General features: G+C 33.2%; 1 long non-coding RNA gene across 1 annotated transcript; it reads left to right on the top strand.

Annotated features, from left to right (window-relative positions):
• The first annotated feature begins 364 nt into the window (after nt 1–364).
• Nucleotides 365–2,217, top strand: LOC127846518 (uncharacterized). Its single transcript, XR_008033537.1, has 3 exons — nt 365–475; nt 888–1,066; nt 1,693–2,217. It is a non-coding gene; the product is annotated as an uncharacterized LOC127846518 (long non-coding RNA).
• The last annotated feature ends 13,664 nt before the right edge of the window (nt 2,218–15,881 follow it).

Below are 15,881 nucleotides of genomic sequence, written 5' to 3'. Positions count from 1 at the left end.
ACTATTTTACAATCTACCTCATTTAACTTAAGCGGTTTTAAATGAGTTTTAAAACGTTAAAGAGATTAAAGGCTCGTTACACATGTTTGGTCTGTCACGATTAAGTGTGTGTTTATATTAAAGCCTATAAGACGTTTTATATTGATCTCATTTAAAATGAGATTCTGTTAAAAGCAAACAATTTAATCGATGTCTGTAATATAATGGTTTATATTTTATCAGAATATACATTATGCATCGAAATGATGTCAAACTATATAAATGACAATGAAAAACATAGACAGAACATTAATTTCACAAATATAATGTATACAATTGTACAATAGTGGTTATTACATTGGTTAAAGGAATATTTAAATTTGTACGAAATAAGACGTTATCTAATAATAAAAGGCAACAAAATAATAAACACTGCGGGGAATCACGTCGTTTTATTTTGATATGAAACACGGTTAATGGCGGCGTCATTGTCTCGGTAAGAGTATTATTTTTATTTCTTGTACCTAAATGTTTGATTTTAATTTGCTAAGATGTAGCCTATCATATGCGGAATCGAATTCCGCGTGTAATGGTACCTTACATGTCATACATTACTGAGTACTTTTCTCGCTTACCCTTTGAATTTATTTCAAAGTGAATATTTTTAAATGATAGTTTTCACGGAATAAAGGCGTTGTGTAATATATTTCATAAAATTAACATAGGTCATACCACAAAATTGCAGGAAAAATTCGAGATCTAGAATATGTACGATATTCTTGACGCCTTACCAATCAATGTAAAAAAATAAACGCGTAAATAAAAAATGATATGTTACACGGATTAAAATATTTATGATATGTTTCACGTAACAATTGTTAAAGAGCTAGGTAAATATTTATTTCCAGACTTGGTTTGTGTAGAATATGCGGCAAGGCTTTTCAAAGCGCCTCAGGATTAAACGATCATGAAAGAAAACATACGGGGGTAGCGCCATACAGATGTTGTGGACGGATGTTCTACAGCAAAGCTAATTTTACAAGGCACATATTAGATTGTTTTGTGAAAATTAGGCATTTTCAGAAACGTGAGTTAGACAATTCTTTTGTATTCAAGTACATATGACTGTTACTGTTTATTGCCAATTATTACGACACATTGCAACCAAAATTGTTTCGAAATTGTTAAAATGTTTACGTTACAATTCTTGCAATTGCTGATGATGGTTCTTAAGAAATGTACATACCCATTGACAAAGCATGGGATGTATACTCAATTGGTACAATGTATTTTTGAAAAAGAAAACCAAAAACACCAGGTTAATTTTCGATTGTGTTTATTTTTGGTCATTAATGATCCAAAAAACGTTTGACATGTTAAGGTGGATCTATTTCATGGCGGGACATGAGTTTCAAAACAATACTCAAACTTCGTTGCACCGTTTGTAGTGCAGGATGTGACAAATTGCGTATCTTCTAGAATGGCAAAAGTTAAAAAACATTCGCATTGGATCAAGTTAAAACTACTATCTTTTGCGTCATAAAACGTCAAGTCACTCTATAAAATATGAAATACTTGACCAGCTTTTTAATAGTTTTTACCGCAATATTTTGTATTAAACTACAAAACTTTGAAGCATACAAGTCCGACCTGTACATCTGTTGTTTTTCCTTGTATGTTTTCTTTTGCAAACTGGTGTTTTCTTTTCTGTAGGTGCGCAGCACATAAGGAAACTAAAGAGTTTGCCTGTGAGACATGTGGGAGGTCGTTCGCAATAATGGCAGACCTAAGAGCGCACATGACACAACACCAAGAAGCAACGTTTAAATGTGACACATGCGGACATGAAATGAAAAGGAGAGACCAGTATGATGATCACATGGCAATGCATCTTGGGGCCAAGAAACATGCATGCAAATGCGGGAAGACATATACTCACAAGCCGAATTTGTATAGGCATCAGAAATTGTGCAAACAAGATAACAATACCAATGCAGTTGCAAGCAATAATACGCCATCAACTTAAGAAAAAGCTGAAACGTGTAAACGCTATTTGTGTTTTATGTTGTTTATTTTTATTTGCAAGTTTTTAATTGTGCAACAAATTTTAACACAATGTATAATAAGTGATTTACTTCAAGTGATTGTATAGGTGCATTTTTTACACAGCCATGTCGTCATGGTTATCCTCAGGGAGAGTGATACGCTTGAATTATCTTCTGTTTATTATTTATTATATTTTTGTGATATTCCAACGTTACTTTTATTTACCTGTTCTCATGATTAACACTGTGATTTAATTTAATTATCTGTGATATTGCTGATTTGTGAACACATAAACGCAAATCCATGTTTTTCCTATTATTGATTTGAAATAAATAAATCAAGTTAGCGTTTTGTTATTGAACAATCATTTAGAAACAGCAAATGATAAGACATCTTAATTACGACGGCAGTTTTAATTTGAACAGCTAAACTAAGCCCACACACTTTTGATTGTATAGAATTTAATCTTGCATACTGAGTACAGGACAATGTTACAAAATCCGTTTGTATGCAACAAAATATATAATAACATACAAGCATTAACTTGAACATCTGTTCAACATTTGGATGAATATACATAACCAATTGTCTTTGATATCAAATATCGCAGGGAATTTTTTTGTTCAGAACAATGCACACATTAAACAATATGCTGCATCGGCGGTAAGGTACGATGGCAAAAGGGGACAAAGGAAATGTTTTATTTCACTGTGTCCATCGCGTGCGCATGCGAAAACTATGACGTGCGCACGCGATAGCAATTACGTGCGCACGCCTTAGCTGACCAATCAGAAAAGGTATCAGATCAGAACAGGTTGCGCGTGCGAAAGGAATAATTGACTAATGAAACTTTTCGAAATGTCAGCCCATTTGTAACTAGCGCACTGAGCACATGGTGTGTTTTTACAGCGAATTATATCTGAATAATCACTTATCTGATACCTTTTCTGATTGGTCAGCTATGACGTTCGCACGTGATAACTATCGCATGCGCACGTCAAATCTATCGCGTGCGCACGTCATAGCTATCGCGTGCGCACGTAATAGCTATTGCGTGCGCACGTCATAGTTATCGCTTGTGCACGTATCTCATGTTGGTTGTCGTTTTATGTTCAAACCAATGTACAACTTCAAGCCAAAGTAAAAATGAAATATTTGTCAGTGGGAATTTCTTTTCTTTAACTTGCCGAAAAAATGATTGATCTAAGTCACCATGGGCGGATAGTTCTGCCATTACATCTGGTACAAGTTGTATTATTTCGGCGATTACTTTGTCTTCCTCAGAGCAATACTCCCTGGTATTGATATCATATTTGTCCGCTTCTTTTTATTTTCATCATTTGTTTCAGAAGCAGAATCTGTGTCCGATAGTAAATCTGTCGAGATATCGGTGTAACGGGTATCGTTTTCATGCTTTTCTGTTAGTGGGCCTCTATTAGTCTCTTTGAATAGACTTCTTGGTGTTAAGATCTTGATCTTTTTACACGCTGGTGACGCTCGGTACACTGGTGATCTAAATGGTGATTTAATTGGAGTTTTGGTTTAACTTCGTTTTCCGCAAGTTATTTTGTTTTCAACATGTGATCTTGTTAGCAGCTGGGTGTTTATTGTTTTATGCTTGGTCACAACGATCTTCTTTTTGTAGGCGTTATTTGGCCTCTGTAAGGTAAGCCCTTTTTTTTTTTCGTGTCAATTTCTGAAATGGACAATGATGTACTTATTAATTGCATAAATGGGGGGGGGGGGTAATAATTGTAAACGTTACGTTTTTGTATTTTAAGTACAGTAAGAGTACTATTGATATTGGCAAACTAAAAGCCCGTGGACTATTAATTGTTTTCACGATGTTCATTAATAAAAAATATTTTTACTAGCGCTTCAAACTATTAAAATAATTAGTATTTGTGCTACGTGTATTAATCTAAAGTATTTAAATGATATCAAACCGGATTTCACCAGATACAAGTATGTCATTTATACGAAAAATTGCATGCCTTGTTACATTTACCGGTATCACAAAAATATGTAATAGTAAAAATAGAATCATATTTAAATGTTGCATTATTCTGAAAATATCCGACGTTTAATTTCTCGCCTTTAGACAAAACGTGAAACATATCATACAATTAACGTGAAACATATCATTAATTTGTATTCCGTGAAACATATCATTTTTGTTTTGTGATTTATTATGCAGAAACTGCAAAGTTATCAGACTCTCAGGCGTATTGTTTGTAATGTAAAGAAACCCTGGTGTATATTTAATAAGAACGAGTTTAGTAATGTTGATTTTAATCATATTTGTAAAGAATTCATTTTAATCCGTGAAAACTATCACTGTCATTCATTCGCATGTGTACGAATTCAAACAGTAAGCGAGAAAAGTACTCAGTAATATGATAAAGCATGAATTGTCATTATACATTTATTTTGGAACATCTGTATATAACGTTTTACTGGTATATTATCATTTCATTGAATTCAAATTTGGGTCTCTTGAACATACTTTTTCGATTAAAATTTCTTTAACTAACCCTAGTTTTAAAAAATCTCGGAAATGATAACTTTGAATCCAAAAATTAATACTGAAATATGCAAGGAAAACCCATGACCACGCAAAACAGGTGACGGCGGGGAGTTAGATAATGCATCCACAATTAATTGATTCACTTTTACACATGATACACTTTTACACTCAACAGTTTTGCCAGACAATGCACGTGAATCCTACGGGATTGTTTAGTATATTGAGCACGTGTTGAATCTGTTTAAAAGTAATACATGGAAAAAGCACACACGCATAGAATGTATATTTCTTGAACATATTTATAATTGCACCTTTGGTTATTCAAAACGTAGTAATAGGTGTGTTATCTGCTTGATAAGCATTAGCTCATGAAATCAAAGCGCTGAAGGAACTGAAGTTCTTCGCTTTTGCATAATCTTAGACGCAATTTTCAAAATTATGTTATAGCTTTTTACATCGCAAGTTTGAAATGAAGAAAACCCAATCAAATTTATAAAGAGTGTGCCTTAAAGCACAGGTCGAGATGTGTGTGCACTGTTTATCCTCATATTTATGTTATAAAGATAACTTAGACAAAATAACAACAATATGTCTCTTTTTTCGCAATTAGTTGCTGCACTGGCAACTATCTTTAGTATTGTGGTTATCTTGCTAAAGAATAACAATCCTAGACTCATGTACATGTTGTATTATGTGTATCTAATACTTCATTTATTCTCTAAAAAATATTGAGCAACAATTTTGCCGACATGACAGACTTTTGATGCATCATGTCTTGTTGTGAGCCGGAATTGAATCATTTCCTAGGTCTAATTGATCCACAGTCGCCAATGTGTATTCTGTGTTTAATTGGATTGAGTTGTTCAAGCTTTAAAAAGTTGCCCTGCTTGTAAGTCTGAAGACATTAAAGGAACCTTTTCACGTTTTGGTTAATTGACAAAATTTAACGATTAAATAATTTGGAGAGCTCTGTTGTTGTCGTTGTATTTTTAAATACTACGAGGATTGCTTATATAAAGTATAAAATACATCTCTAATTGTATGATCACGGATGGCCGAATGGTCTAAACGATAGACTTTTAAGGGTAACCTTTTTTTTGTTTTTTTAATTTTATTCTTGTTTGTTTAAATGGAGCTTTTTAGATCCAATGTTTACATTTATCAATATTATGCATTTAATGACAAACTGTGAAAAGGTCCCTATAAGATGTTTTGTAAAAAATGCCACAAGGTAAACATTTAGAACTCATTTGTTGTTTATTTGATTTAAAAGTAATTTGCCTTGTCAGCGAGGTTACTTTGAAGTTATTATCACTTTTATTCTTTTTTTTTTCAAATAATTAATAGGAAAGATAATTAAAGCTTCATTTTGGAAAAACAGGGCTTAATGCAAATGCATGTATTGTCATCCCAGAACCAGAGACTCTCTTTAAGCGAAAAACAACATCAAATCAGAAAGTGTTCTCCTTGATTACTTTGTGCATTGCACAGGCTTATCAGTGTACACAGGCTAATCTGGGACACCTCTTATCGGACATGCATTAAGCCCCGTTTTCCCTGAAAGCAGCCAATAGATTTCAATGACAAGCTGGCCAATGTCGTCCCAGGAGCTGTTAAACACTATTGATTACATACACACACTGCTGTCTGCAGTGTACCAGTGGTAGAGTATAAACGGGCAGATGTGGTTATCGTTTCTAGTGTATTAAAGAGCAGAATGACTTGCAACGCACACTCATAACCTTAGTCCTTAGCAGGCAAAGAACTACAAATGCAACGTACTAATTTTTCAAATCAGCAACTTAACGGTTAAGCATGTTCTATTTAACTGTATGAACAAACCCATGGTGACGACATTATTGTTTTAAGATCAAGTGTAAGGCGTTACATGTGGGAACGAAAATAAATAATCTGACATTCCAATCGCACTTCTTGAAAATATTATTATAACTGTACTGTGACGGAAAAAAACGGTAAGGGTAATTTGAATACGATACAAAAAGTATACATGCAAAGTTCATATAAATATTTTTCGATAAGAATTTATTAACCTGCTTAAGTTGTTATGGCTTCATTAAAAACAGCCCTGTTCACTGTGAAATCTAATATTAAGTGCAAGTTTTGATGAGTATTGTTCATAAAATAGACTTTAGAGTAGTTGGTTCAATATATACTTTGACCCCCGAAAAATTTCTACAAAATGTATTTTGCAGATCATGGTATGGTAGAAAGTACTTAATAACATTTTAAAGAGTTATACCCAAATCGTTGATGTTTTCACTTGGAATTGTTGGTAGTTTTTTTAATTCAACAGAAGATCAAATGTTTATTAACAGAAGCAATTTCGGCATCCTAAAATGCTTTAGTATAGATTAATATTTATGGAAGATAACGAAAGATATCGCAATTTGAACCCATATGATATGATTTATTCTCTCTCAGAATGAATTTTAAAGCAACATGCACCTTTTTACCGTCCAAAACTTCCTTGTTTTGCACTTAAGGAATATTTAAAATGGTTTAAAAACAACTCTATAATGAAAGCATCAAAGCCACGATTTGCATGCCAGTCAGTTTTGCATTTAGTCATACAGTAGAAAACACGCCTTAGATGCATTTATTTATTAGTCTCTCTTAGAAATAGCTTATCACATGAATGGCGCCGGTTGGTTTTCCTTTGATCCGATTTTTCGGGTAGATAATTAGGACTTCAACTTATATTTATAGTTTAACATCGCATGGTAATTTATTAAGTAAATAAAGTTGATTTCATATGAAAGATAAATGTATACAACACGAACAGTTGATTGAATATGTCATTTCGGAAATAAAATTAATTTTGAAGGTGATTCTGTTTAATAGAATTTTTTTCTCAATTATCATTGGGTTACGAATTATTACATACATTATATTATAACGATAGGTCGAAAATATCGCTGCAGCATATATAAACCAAAATATGTTAGTTATTTAAAACGTACATTTTAATGTCAATGGGAATTTAAGTGTACAACCACACGAACCAATCACACGGCAATATTTATTTCGATTACGCAATAATCCTAAGGGGAAGTTCAAAGATGTGCGTGACGTGTGGTTGGGTGCCTATTTATTTTCCAAAGTAAGTGTTGTCGCAAAAAGTGTCCTCTCAGTCGCTTGATCTTTCGTATCAATAGTTGACATTTGTAACTCAGTGTTGACTGAAAATGTCGCGTTTTACAAGGAAAACAAGTACAATATATATGGGCTTATGTTTTGTCATTCCAATTAAATTGATCTCAAATATCATGTCAATAAATCAATTTTTACGAAACAAAAATGTAATTAGCAGTAAAAAGTAGTGATAAATATATTAAATGTCTGCCTATTTTGCAAAAGACTGCATGCTACATTTTGTTAGCTTAGCTTATATTTCATTACGCCCACCATCCACAGATCACAATTAATAAATAACCGCAACAAAATAAGCGTATGCTAAACTTAACCGCCTTTATCCTCATTATTAGGACCTACATTTGTTTATAACATAAATACTGTACGGACAAACTTAAACAAACAATTCATTTAAATATATAGGAAATTTTAGAGTACGGCAAGACTGTGTTACGCATTACACAACCTTTTGTACAACGTTTTGAACCGGTAAATGATAAGCAGATTTACAATAGTTAAACAGCTGTTTAAAGGGGCTTTTTCACAGATTTTTGGATGTGTTGGAGTTTGTCTTTAATTGCTTAATATTGATAAATGTAAACATTTGATCTAAAAGGCTCCAGTAAAAAATCAAGAATACAATTTTAAAAAAATAACCCTCAACAGGGCTCGAACCACGAACCCCTGGAGTAAAAGCCTACACATTTAGACCACTCAACCATCCTACTAATACAAAGAGGGTGTATTTTATACTTTATATAAGCAATCCTCGTAGCTTCACAAAATAATAACACAAACAGAACTCCCAAAATTATTCAATCGTTTCTCATTGCAACGCATTATTATTTTCAGTTTTTTTAATCGTCAAAAGATGCATATAATGGCTATTACAGAACAATGGTAAATGTTTAGTATTACTGTTTCCACACAAATATCATAACAAAAACGAACATTTGCGAATCTGAAACAACTTTTTTTACTTTTGTCAATTTACCAAAACGTTAAAAGGCCCCTTTAATTTCAATCATATATTTTTGTTGAATTCAGAGAGCGATAAATGCTTACGTTTTAATGTATACAGCAGTAATAATGGCATTTGTGAGTAATACAATTACTTCGGCTATTTATTTACGAATATCAAAAAATAAGTTAATGTAAAAGCCCTCATCAGATTACCTAGACATAAACTTTTGTTTAATAAGCCACGCGATGTTTCGAGACGTCACACCTGCATCTCGACTGTAACGCACTATGGGGATCTGCTAAGAATGGTTTAAAAGAAGCGATGAGGTATATGGCTTTAATTCATGACGCATTGAGAGCGCAATTTCTTTAAATACAGGGATCAGACGAACTGATAAATACAAGCACATAATCCTTCAATGCGATAAACACTCACCATTATGTGTGTTTGATCAGTATCTTATCACGCAATACATTGTTTGATCAGTATCTTATCACGCAATACATTGTTTGATCAGTATTTTATCACGCAATACATTGTTTGATCAGTATCTTATCACGCAATACATTGTTTGATCAGTATCTTATCACGCAATACATTGTTTGCATCTGAAGGCACATATGGTGGATGTGAAAAACAAAAAATTTATGCTTTTAATCATAATTTGATAATGAACATAACGGAAACCATTCTAAAATGTTATTGATACGTAAACATAAATATCGACGCTGTGTTTGGTGCGAGAACAGTCAAAGAAGACCATTATGCTTAAAAGACGTAGAAGACGAAAACGTTTAGTCAGTAGTCATTAATAAATCGTATGGTTAAAATGTTACTAATTGCCATTATATTTCACCAACTCTTACGCTGTTTGCTGATCAATTGCAATTCAAGGGGCCTTTTCACAGATTTTGGCATCAATTGAAGTTTTTTCATTAAATGCTTTACATTGATCAATGTAAACATTAGATTTAAAAAGATCCAGTAAAAGAATAAAAGAATACAATTTAAAAAAAAAGAACCACTGACCAGGGAGTCCTTGAGCAAAAGTACTCCGCTTACACCATCCGGCCATCCGTTCTCATACAATGAGGAATGTATTTTATACCTTATATAAGCAATCACAGATTTCTCAAAACTATTAAATCGTTTCATGTTGCAACGCTTTATAATTTTCAGGTTTTTAAATCGTCAAAAGATGCATTTAATGGATATTTTAGAACATGGTAAATGTCCAGTATTACTGTTTCCTCACAAATATCATAACTAAAACGAAAACTTGCGAATCTGAAACATTTTTTTTATTTTATCAATTTACCAAAACGTGAAAAGGCCCCTTTAAATAAGGCTTCCTTTATAAGTTAAAAATACTTATGAAAATTGTTACTTCGTTCGTTCGCTCTGATTTTCTTGAAATAAAAGGTGACAGTTACAGTAGGTCATCCCAAGAAGAACGCAAGTATACGCTTTTTTACTAGAAAGTTTGTCAATCCGTTTATCAGTTGGATTGTGTTGTTGATTATATAACAAATTGCGTATAAAAAACACTTTAAGCACATTCTGGCCTACCATAAATAAATTGCAATGATGTCTTGCACTAATACGCTTGAGGCTATCAAACTTAGATGTGGAATGTTAATCGCCTATCTGCTGCATAATTGAGTTCTTACACACATAACTGTATTAAATAGTCATACATATTCTATGTCAGGATTGTCATACTTGTTCATCCTCCAATAGTTAGTTCTTGTGTATGTTTTACTTGTCAAAAGACAGAATGATAGATTGACAATGAAATTTGATGAAATATGATGATCGTTTTTACACGATAATATTTAGGCACAGAATATCACATTATATGAATCTTCTAAGATTAAGTACGATTCCAAGACATAAGCTCCTGTCATCTAATATCAAATAAAATAATAAAACTAGTTCGTTTTTAAAAATGTATTAATTTTAATGCGCATTTGTGGCAACTGTAAGGTTTCGAACAGTTATTTGATTAATTGGAACTTGGAATGATTCCGTTGACACGCGCTCACATACATATATTTATTCAAAAGCATGATTGTGTTATTAATTGCAAAACAAAGCGCCCAACGTTTTTTAAATCACGTTTACAGATGTGATTTCATGATAACTTTCATTATTACTTGATTTAATGACATTTGCTAATCCGACAACAGTCCCGTTCTGGAGAATGCACAGGACATAAGGGTCCTCAACCTTAGATACAATTCAGTCTAGTTTTAAGGCGAAGTATGGTCCATTTTTATGATTGATATAACAATATGAATACAACTGGATTAATAATGCTACTTTTAAGCAAAGTAACTATACATTTAATTGATAACAATTTGTGTATAAGTTTGCCTGGCGAAAGAAGCAATGCAGTATTTGGTATATAAGATAAACATATACGTTTATATATTATAATCAAAAGTGCTCGTGTGAGCTTTCGAGATCGCTTTTTTGTCCACAATTAGCCAGGCGTCGTCAACATTTATTTTTTTAACACACTCAAGTCCACATGTATTGCCAAATCGTAATGAAAGTCGTTCAGAACATTTGTGCAAATACTATCTCGGCAGAGTTTGAAACTGGGTCAAGTTTATGCAAACAAAGACAATTAAGGACTAAACCCCGAAGATTCACATGTATTTCTTAATCATCAACCTTGCTCAGAACGATGCATTTTCGTTTCCTTTTATGGCTCAATTTTAAAGAGAAGCCATGCGAATACCCTGGACGTAACAAATCTTCATACAACTTGCAGCGACCATTTAAAGGCGAATGCTAGTCTATTTTGATGATTTATATAAAAACATGCATACAACGCAATTAATAATGCGACTTCTGAACAAAGGGAAAAAAACAAACAATGCAGTTTTTGTTATATAAGAGAAACAGTCAGGTATGTTTCTAATTATCAAATGGGCTCATGTGAGCTTTCGAGTTCGCTTTTTTGTCCACAATTTGTCATGCGGCGTCAATATTTTTGGAACACCCTCTGGTCCACATTAATTACCAAATCTTCATGATAATCGTTCATAATATGTGTGCAAATACTATATCGGCTGTGTTTAAAACTGGGTCAAGTTAATGCAAATAAGACCAATTCAGGACTAAACACCCTAAATAAAAGTCACATGTTTATCCCAATCATCAAACTTGCTCAGAGTGATGAATTTTCCTTTTCTTGTATAGCTCAAGCGAGGCCTAGTGAAGACTTGGAAGTAACCAATCTTCATACAACTGGCAGCGAACATTTGTTTCAATGATGTATATGCCTCCCGTACGTTGTAAAACATGACCGCAAGGAGTTGGGGAATGTTGTCCTTATATGACTATAGTAAAACATTTTGAAAACTTTAAAGCCACATGTTTGCGCAATCAACATGAACGTTGCAGACAAAATTTGTTCTAATGACAGCTCAACTCAGTTCGAAAACGATTATGGTCCGTTGATAAAAAATGCCACCAGGAGGCGAGTCCGTTTTCCTTATATCACTACATAATAATCGTTGTGAACATATTGGATATTTTTTCCTATTGGGATAAGACTTTCTCGTGAAATTTCGGCTATTCATTAAGTCCCCATTTATGTTCAGCATCAAAGTAGTGATTGGAGTTAAAACATAATGAAAATTGTCACAAATTATAACAAAGTGCATGGCGTTTATGAGTAATAAGAAGGCGTCATAACAACATGGCTTAAATATATGAACTGCCGTTATTTATTTCGTTATTTGGAATGTCGGTGTATGGTTACACATCATTTGAGATACGATAAACACTAAGTGAGTACCTTATAAAAAACATTAAATGCTTTTAACATTACCAGCACAGTTATATTATACTCAGGTCGTGCGATAATGGGCCTTAAAACATACTCAAACGGTGTAGTTCTAAAGTTAACTCTGCATCCGTAAGCTCTGATGTGATTTGAAAGCGAAAATAGTCCCACTTTTCACACACACGTTCATAGATAAAATGATGAAATCGTTAAGAAAATGTTCAAAACATCAGATTCAAACTAATGTATACAAAAAATGCACTTCGATAATTATAGAATATTTTAAATTAATAACTTATCGTGCGCAGGTGCTTCGTGCAAATTTCATTAGCAAAGATTTTACTTTGAACTTGAATTTCCAGAACCTCGAAAAGTGTCCCGATCCCAATCATCTTCGATTTTACAATTAATGATTTACTTACTGTTAATATACAAAAGGAACATATGGGCTAGGTAATCATTTAATAGATATATTAAAGCATTATTTATAAAAAATATACTGTATGACTTACTGATATTCCAATTTAACAAATTCAATTACAATATTATAAATGCTATCATTATAAATAACATATTTTGTATACCTACGGATATCCACCTTTAGCAACTTTATTTACAATATAATAAATGCCATAATTATAAATAGCATAGTTTGTATCTAACTTGGCTACCACAGTTTCAATGGATCGACCATTTACACAGGCATGGCCATTTTGTAAATACAGACGGATAATAATTAATACTAAACACACGCCATGATACAGACATTTAAAACAGAAGAACAGACTAATTCCCGATGTGCGCAAGTAATTCAATACCAGCTCTGTAAATCATATGCCTGCTTGTAATTATAAATAAACTGTGTTTATAAGCACCATGCAAAATGAATACGCTGTGCAAATTCACAGACACTCAATGTCGCAATAAATGCTACATGTATACGTTTGATCCATTCTCATAAGTTAATATCCTGCCATGCAAAGGCATAATAGTTTTTATTTTCTTGCTAAATGCACGCTTTACACTTTCATATCTCCATTTTTGTAATGATCAGTTATTATTGAAAACATATTATAAGGTAAATTATTAGATGAAAAATAAGTTTAGAATATAAATGTAGTAGAGAAGGTTGAATATTTAATGTGGATCAATTTAATTTATTAATAAGCGGGTTTATGCGTGTTCAAACACAATCCAATTTCAATCAACATTTAATGTTATTTCCTAAATAATTTAACGTATATATATATATATATATATATATGCACCAGCTAACACTACGTTACTTCGTTTACTGTTGCGTACGGTTATCGTGTGCTGCACACTGCACCAGAAGCGGCAATTACCTCGATGATCTGATTTATGCAACCAATTAAGTGCGGATGCGTCTCTGGTTTAACAATTTGATTACCTTAGTGACGACAGAATAAATGTAGGCCCGGCCGATGTTATTATTTCTGTGTGCTGGACAATTTTTTGGGAACGTATTTTCGTTTCATCTTGCCTGTGATGAAGGCTACATCAACCTCGATGCTATTTTTGTGAAAAAGCACAGATGTGTTTTTTTGCAATGATAAACGGCGGTTTACAAACTATATAGAACATAACAGCACATGTTAACATTAACAAAGGCTGACTCCTCTGATGCAGATCATTTGTTATGTTGGAATAATAATTATGGTCATAGTATGCGTGTTTTATGTTTTATTTACTTCATATTTAAAAATCTACTGTTATCATATTGGCAACATGTGACACCTTTAAAAAAGAGCATTTCGCAATGCTTGGATAACATGATCTGTGAATACGTGTTGAAGTCGTTTTTGGCAGCATATGCAGAACCGTCTTCGAATTCATCCAAGAAAATTCATTAGAAAAAATGTTCTGACGGAGTTTCATGAAGATTGGACTATAATTGACGTTTAGAGTGTTTACAAATTTTAACTATAGCCATATAATGCAGATTTACCCGCCCTCCGGCGGCATTGCATTTTAACAAACTGAAACCATTTTCGAAATCATCCAAAATATCATTAGGACAAATCTTCTGCCCCCTGGCAGCCAATTTTTCAAGCAACCGGAACCATTATCGAGATTATCCCAGCTATAATTGGATGATTTTTTTTAACCTAGTTTCATGATGATTTGATATTAAATGTGGCCTCTATAGTTTTAACAAAGTTTTAACTATAGCCATTTAAGGCAAAAATGCCCCGGCCCCTGGCGGCCATGTTTTTCAAGCCACCAGAACCGTTGTCTAACTCGTCCAAGATATAATTGGAACAAAACTGTTGTCCAAGTTTCATGAAGATTGGACAGTAACTGTGCCATCTAGAATGTTAACAAGGATTTACTCCAATCAAATATAGCCATATAAGGATTATTTCCCGTCCCCTAGCGGCCATAATTTTCAAGCAACCAAAACCATTTTCGATCGCGTCAAAGATATCATTGGGACAAATCTTCTATCTAAGTTTCATGATGCTCGGACAATAAATGTGGCTTATAGTGTGTTGAAAAGTTTTTACTTAAGCCATTAAAGGCAACAATGTCCCGCCCCCCAGTTATCAATTGTATTGATTCAATATCAGAAATAATTTTGATTCGAAAATATTAGAAAACATTATTGAACTTCGGTCTGGGAAAACGGGAAATAATGCACGTGAGTCCAAGATAAGCCTGCCCAATCGGCAGAGGCTAATAACTGAGGACACTTTCCAACTGAATTGAATTATTTTTAAACAGACTTCCTTTAAAAAAAAATACCATGCACGCGGCAAGTGTCGTGGCTGATTCAAATGTTTGGATTGCACAGGCTTATCTGAGACGACACCTTTTCCCACATGCATTTAGAACTGTTTTCCCAGAGCAAGGCTCAATGTTAAAAACCTAGCATGGCAATACAGTTTGTTTGAAAATTGGACGATACAATTATTGACATTTTCGTTTTAATTGCTTCTGATACAAATGACTGTTGTCAGTTTCCGGTATCTGTATGTTCGTGAAATATATTAGGCAAAATAAACATCTTGAAATTATATATTTTTAAACACAGCGGGAAATCTGAACTGTTTAAGTTTCTGACAAAGACAAAACCTTAAGTTTCAATTTATTTTCTTTGCAGGACTGTATTAACCATAGCCTGAAACGGGTCCTTTCACTGCGGCACAGCAGGTGCATGCACATTTGCGTATTAGCCAGATATGCACAATACACAATATCCCACATTTTACAGGAGCATGGCAATAAATAGTGTCATAAACTGGGCCTAAAGAAAAATGTGTCACTTACCTAAAATGATGACTATCGCATTGAAATGTGTTTGTAGTCTAACTATTCGTATAAATAATAATAAAACAATGAATGAAATACGTTAGTTATTTTAATAGCCGTAAATAAAACACAAAACACGG

The sequence above is a fragment of the Dreissena polymorpha genome, chromosome 9 (assembly GCF_020536995.1).
Source record: "Dreissena polymorpha isolate Duluth1 chromosome 9, UMN_Dpol_1.0, whole genome shotgun sequence".
In the NCBI taxonomy this organism is placed as follows: domain Eukaryota; kingdom Metazoa; phylum Mollusca; class Bivalvia; order Myida; family Dreissenidae; genus Dreissena; species Dreissena polymorpha.
Note: the sequence above shows the minus strand (reverse complement) of the source record. Positions and strands in the feature narration are given on the sequence as shown.